This window comes from Procambarus clarkii, chromosome 55, assembly GCF_040958095.1.
Source record: "Procambarus clarkii isolate CNS0578487 chromosome 55, FALCON_Pclarkii_2.0, whole genome shotgun sequence".
Lineage (NCBI taxonomy): Eukaryota > Metazoa > Arthropoda > Malacostraca > Decapoda > Cambaridae > Procambarus > Procambarus clarkii.
In genome coordinates, this window is record NC_091204.1 from 10,146,856 (window position 1) to 10,153,585 (window position 6,730).

General features: G+C 44.0%; 1 protein-coding gene across 1 annotated transcript in view; it reads right to left on the reverse strand.

Annotated features, from left to right (window-relative positions):
- Positions 1 to 2,321, reverse strand: part of LOC123755870 (zinc finger protein 271) — a 79,944-nt gene extending 77,623 nt beyond the window's left edge. The window contains exon 1 of the mRNA XM_045738791.2: positions 2,000 to 2,321. The gene's annotated coding sequence lies outside the window, so the exon portion shown is untranslated. The remainder of the gene's footprint in view (positions 1 to 1,999) is intronic.
- Positions 2,322 to 6,730: the final 4,409 nt, after the last annotated feature.

The window sequence follows — 6,730 nt, forward strand, 5'->3', positions numbered from 1 at the left end:
AAGACCACAGCCAGAATCCATGAGTCATTGAAAGTTGTACAACAAATGGGAGGTGTAATATAAACTTAACCAAGCCCTGGGAATAGTCAAATGAACCCTTGACTTCAAAGAAAAGAAAGTTTTTCAACTGTACAAATCTCTGGTGTGCCCCCATTAAGACTACTACAGTACAGTATATCCAAGCATCGATACCTCATCTCAAGACAAATATATCAGCCCTGGAGAAAGTGCAACACTGGGCAACAAAAATCATCCCAGAACTAACTCAACTCTTGTATCCTTACCTTGAGGTTACCTTGAGGTGCTTCCGGGGCTTAGCGTCCCCGCGGCCCGGTCGTCGACCAGGCCTCCTGGTTGCTGGACTGATCAACCAGGCTGTTGGACGCGGCTGCTCGCAGCCTGATGTATGAGTCACAGCCTGGTTGATCAGGTATCCTTTGGAGGTGCTTATCCAGTTCTCTCTTGAACACTGTGAGGGGTCGGCCAGTTATGCCCCTTGTGTGTAGCGGAAGCGTGTTGAACAGTCTCGGGCCTCTGATGTTGATAGAGTTCTCTCTCAGAGTACCTGTTGCACCTCCGCTTTTCAACGGGGGTATTCTGCACATCCTGCCATGTCTTCTGGTCTCATGTGATGTTATTTCTGTGTGCAGGTTTGGGACCAGCCCTTCTAATATTTTCCACGTGTAAATTATTACGTATCTCTCCCGCCTACACTCAAGGGAGTACAGATTTAGGCTCTTTTGTCAGTCCCAATAGTTTAGATGTTTTACTGAGTGGATTCTAGCAGCAAAGGATCTCTGCATGCTCTCCAGGTCAGCAATTTCTCGAGCTTTGAAAGGGGCTGTCATTGTGCAGCAGTACTCCACTCAAGAGTGCACAAGTGTTTTAAAAAGTGTCATCATCGGTATAGCATCTCTAGTGTGAAAAGTTCTTGTTATCCAACCTGTCATTTTTCTTGCAGTTGTGACGGCTACTTTATTGTGTTCTTTAAAGGTAAGGTCTTCCGACATGAGTACACCCAGATCTTTTACATTGCCTTTTCGTTCTATGTTATGATTTGCCTGAGTTTTGTACATGGTTTCCGTTTTTATATTTTCATTTTTTCCATAGCACATGAGCTGGAACTTATCTTCGTTAAACACCATCTGGAACACATGAAGGCCACAGAGCTAACAACACTGCAAATCAGGCATGATCTTGAAGTTATCTTGAGATGATTTCGGGCTTTTTAGTGTCCCCGCGGCCCTGTCCTCGACCAGGCCTCCACCCCCAGGAAGCAGCCCGTGACAGCTGACTAACACCCAGGTACCTATTTTACTCCTAGGTAACAGGGGCATAGGGTGAAAGAAACTCTGCCCATTGTTTCTCGCCGGCGCCTGGGATCGAACCCAAGACCACAGGATCACAAGTCCAGCGTGCTGTCCGCTCGGCCAACCGGCTCCCAGATAGGGCAGATCTTATCAAAACTTTTAAAATACTGAACAATTTGGAGGGCATTGACCCAGACACCTACTTTGAGAGGTCAAATGCAACATACAAGGGGCAACAGCTGCACGCTCAACACTGTAGAACAGAAAACAGGAGATGCATTTTCACCAGTAAGGTTATAACCCCAAGGAACTGCCTACCCACAAGAGCCATAAATGTCTATATATATATTGTTGTCGTTTAAAATCTAGCTGGGTACAATCAGGAAAAATGGTGGTACCTTGACAACCTGCTGTCCTTGTTAAGGCCACTAGATAGATGGTGGCCCTCAGGTAAATTCTGGTAAAAATATTTTTTTATAGTATCTTTATCTTTGTCATGGATTTATGTTGAGAGCAGTAGGGTAGAAATACTATTAGAAAATAGTAAGGTAAATAAAAATTCCAAAAATATACAAAATTAAAAAAAAATAAAAAATAGAATAGAAATACGGTAGAAATACTGTTCAAAATTCGATATATAAATACGAATAACATAACAACCAATGACAATTTTTTTCCGATATACTTACAAAACTCCAGTAACAAAAGTGAAGGCTGTCTGCAAACTTTAACAATATGGGCCGTGAACTTGGATCTTTTCCTGATGGCGACTGGAAGATCGTGAACACTGCGGCCAGCTTTCTCCTTTCCTGTTAGAGAGTTGTTTCAGCAGCTAAAGTTAACAGCTGGGAACAGGAGATGGCAGGATGCTGCTGGTGGCTGCTGGAGGTTGTACTGTTAATATGGGTAGCGACGGGGCGACCTGTCTACACCCTAGGAGAGACAATGTTGTTGTTGTTGTGTTCAGGCCTTGAGATGTGGCGCCTTCGTACGCTGTTACTTCTATTGTTGTACTCTTCTTGTCGTGGTAATATGTTGATTTGTGATGTGTGTCTATGTATGTATTAACACGTACTGAATGGGGTGAGAATAGCTTGAGCTACCTCATCCCTTTGTGTGTATTTTACCTCAATAAACTTATTTCAATTTCAATTTCTTGTAATAATTTTTTTTATTCAGGTAAAGTACATCTATGGTTCATCCAATAAAATCAGCAGATTTCTAGATGTTACTACTGCTCGGCTTAGACTCGGTTACAAGTATCTCTGGGAATTCTCATTATCTGCTGATGTAGACCTGGCCAAATGTAAGCTTTTTAAAATTTAAATTTTGCCCCGAGGGGCGAGTTTATTGGGCAGCGCCACTCATCTTATGAGTGGACATACCGCCATAGCAGCATGCACAACACTCCCCAATAGGAAGAAAACCCGCTGGGTTGTTCATCCTGTCACTTGTACCCAGACACAGCTGGGACTTGCTTAATTGTCTCAAGTGAACAGCTCCTCAAACAAGAAGATTAACATCTATCAACCCTTAAAAGCTTACGTTATCTTGCAGGTGCAAAATGGGGAAATCTTTTAAGAACAGTATCAATATTTGACAAATAGTGTTTTCCTAACTCAATGTGGGGTTTATTATTCTACACATATTTCTGATTTCTCTCAGGTGTTCACATTCACATAGATAGTGGTTAAGGTGGTGTCCATCACTCTCACCACAGATTCTGCAACTTCGCTGATCAACTGTTGTTTCCATTCCATATCTCCATGGATATTTGTATCCAAGACGGATTCTCGCTATTACTGATTCTCTCCCCCGTCCTCCTTCTCTTCGGCCATAATGATTGGGATTGCCAGCTGCAACCATGTTGTACCATCGTGCAGATTCACTGGTTTGTGCTTCTATCCTCCTTTCCTCAGTTACCTTGTCACGGTGACGTTGCCTGACAATACCTCTAATTTAGCAGTCTCCGTGGTGTAGTGGTAAGACACTCGCCTGACGTTCCGCGAGCGCTATGTCATGGGTTCGTATCCTGGCCGGGGAGGATTTAATGGGCGCAAATCCTTAACTGTAGCCTCTGTTTAACGCAACAGCAAAATGTGTACTTGGTTGTAACAACGATTCTTCGCGGCGGGGATCGTATTCCAGGGACTTGCCCGAAACGCTACGCGTACTAATGGCTGTACAAGAATGTAACAACTCTTGTATATATCTCAAAATATAAAAAATTGTAGTAGTCTTGGGTCTACTCTACTCTTGGGTAGAGTCCGCTACACATAAGGGGCATAACTGGCACTCCCCTCACAGTGTTCAAGAGAGAACTGGATAAGCACCTCCAAAGGATACCTGATCAACCAGGCTGTGACTCATACGTCAGGCTGCGAACAGCCGCGTCCAACAGCCTGGTTGATCAGTCCAGCAACCAGGAGGCCTGGTCGACGACCGGGCCGCGGGGACGCTAAGCCCCGGAAGCACCTCAAGGTAAGGTAAGGTTGGGTATGAAGTACTCAATATGGTCTCCTTCAGCGCCTTCAGACTGTGTCAACAAAATTATTCGCACACCCCAAACTTGATACATTAATTGTAAGTGACTCTTTATCGTCCTTAATTGCTCTCAACTCTTTAAGACATAACTAACATGCTCGTGTCTGAAGCTAGACACAAATACAATAAAATTATTAAGGATGGTAACAGAGTCCATTTCATGTGGTCTCCATCTCATGTTGGCCTCCGAATGCATGATAGAGCTGATAAGTTAGCCAAAGAATCTTCCTTTAAAGGAGCCGTTGAGTGTAACCTTGGATTGTCAATGAGCAATCTGAGAGCAGCAGTACACCGAGAACTTCAACAACATCTTGTAGATCTGAGGCACAGTGAAATCGACACCAGTAATTCCATCCATCATCATACTATCATACAAGAGGAGCCACACATCTATGGTTCATCCAATAAAATCAGCAGACTTCTAGATGTTACTACTGCTCGGCTTAGACTCGGTTACAAGTATCTCTGGGAATTCTCATTATCTGCTGATGTAGTCCTGACCAAATGTAAACTGTGTCAACAAAATTATTCGCACACCCTCCGTCACTATGTGATGGAGTGCGAAAAGATACGTGAATTCAGAGACAATTCTATAACCAATGTTCCAGCGATGTGTCAATATTTCATTCAAAATGATCTGCTACCAGAAATTTTAGCCAAATATCCCCAGTTTGCTAACTGTAGGTAGTAACAGTGACTGTAACCTATCCACCGCTGCCCACTGGATGGGGGGGGCGGTGTGCAGGACAAACATATCAATTGTGACACTAGGTCTCCACATGTCAGTTGCTTAATTTAGAAACTGTACTTGTGGTCGATCTCGAGGCTATTGATGTGACGATGTGCATTGAATGTTGTAACTAGCTCACCAAGATTGCCTAGCTAAATGGATTGTGGGGTTGTCCTCGAATATGTGCCTCTGTAACCCTTTCCACTACCGCCCACAGGATGGGTATTGGGTCCCACTACCACATATAAGATGGGTATGGGGGTTGCGCATAATAAACATACTGAACTTGATCTGAAAATCTTGGTGATTTCGGGGCTTTTGTGTCCCTGCGGCCCAATCCTTGACTAGGCCTCCACCCTTAGGAAGCAGCCCGTGACAGCTGAATAACACCCAGGTACCTATTTTACTGCTAGGTAACAGGAGCATAGGGTGAAAGAAACTCTGCCCATTGTTTCTCGCCGGCGCCCGGGACCACAGGATCATAAGTCCAGCATGCTGTCCGCTCGGCCGACTGGTCGCAGCGAACTAAATTACCTATTCATTCCACAATTTGATAAACCTGGGGGCCAGATTCACGAAGCAGTTACTCGCGTACTTTGGAAAATTTCTCTTCCAGGCATTTTGTTACAATATCCCAGCACTGTTAATGGACTCTCAAGCTTTAAGTACACCTGCGCCCCCAGTCCATACTTCTGTTCCAATCGTTTATATTGCGGTAGTGAACCCCATACCCGTTCTCGCAAATTTAATAAGTCAATATTGACTTACATAATAGTTTCCCTTGAAAAGCTTCATAGAAAACACCGACCTTACCTAACCTACTTAGTATGTTAAGATAAGCATCTTATTGCTTCGTAATTACAATTATTACCTAACCTATACCTATAATAGGTTAAGTAACAATTGTAATTACGAAGCTATAAGATGCTTATTTTAACATACTAAGTAGGTTAGGTAAGGTCGGTGTTTTCTATAAAGCTTTTCAAGGGAAACTATTATGTTTAGTATGTCACCTATGCACGCAACTAATAAGTCAATATTGACTTACTAAATTTGCGAGAACGGGTTGCGACCCCATACCCATCCTACAGGTGGAAATGGACCGAATACCTATCCTACAGGTGGTAGTGGGCCCCCAAACCCATCCTACATGTGATAGTGGACCCCATATCCATCTAGTGGGTAGTAGTCTACCCCATATCCATCCTCTGACCTGCATGACAGTGAATACCAGCATTATCCTCACTAATAAATCGCACTTGAATTCCGCAGAATATTGACAAATTAATTAAAATTTTGCCCAAAAAAGTAAATAATCCCGCCAAGCCATAAACTAATGAAATACCAAAATTTTGTAATAATTCTAAACTAGAACAGTAGACGTATGCTGCCAATGGTGTATTTAGGGTAACACGGGCAATGGCTATCTTGAGGTTATCTCGAGATGGTTTCGGGGCTTTTTAGTGTCCCCGCGGCCCGGTCCTCGACCAGGCCTCCACCCCCAGGAAGCAGCCCGTGACAGCTGACTAACTCCCAGGTACCTATTTACTGCTAGGCAACAGGGGCATTCAGGGTGAAAGAAACTTTGCCCATTTGTTTCTGCCTCGTGCGGGAATCGAACCCGCACCACAGAATTACGAATCCTGCGCGCTATCCACCAGGCTACGAGGCCCCAACATGGCAACGCCAATATTGTACACATTGTTTAGTCATTATCAAATGACACCAAGGAATGCACTGTTTAGGTTTGGGCCCATTTGACTAATGACTAGAATAGCTTTTGGGGAAGGGAAGTATCAGAGTAAAGCGCCAAACCACACCGGCTATATAGCACTGGGAAGGGGTCACTTAGGAATGGTGCCCAACCACTTGGACGGTCGGAGATTGAATGACCCGCATGATGCGAGACTCTCTACCGTCCAGCTCAAGTGGCTTTTGAGCAGAACTTGTATGTACATAACAAATTCATGTAAACTTGGTGGAGATGTATTCTCCTAGTTGTGCTTGTAGGGGTTGAGCTCTGGCTCTTTGGTCCCACCTGTCAACTTATTTTATTTCCCATGCACACATTCCCAGGAAGCCGCCTGTATCAGCTGTCTTAACTCCCAGATACCTATTTACTACTAGGTGAACAGGAGCATCAGGG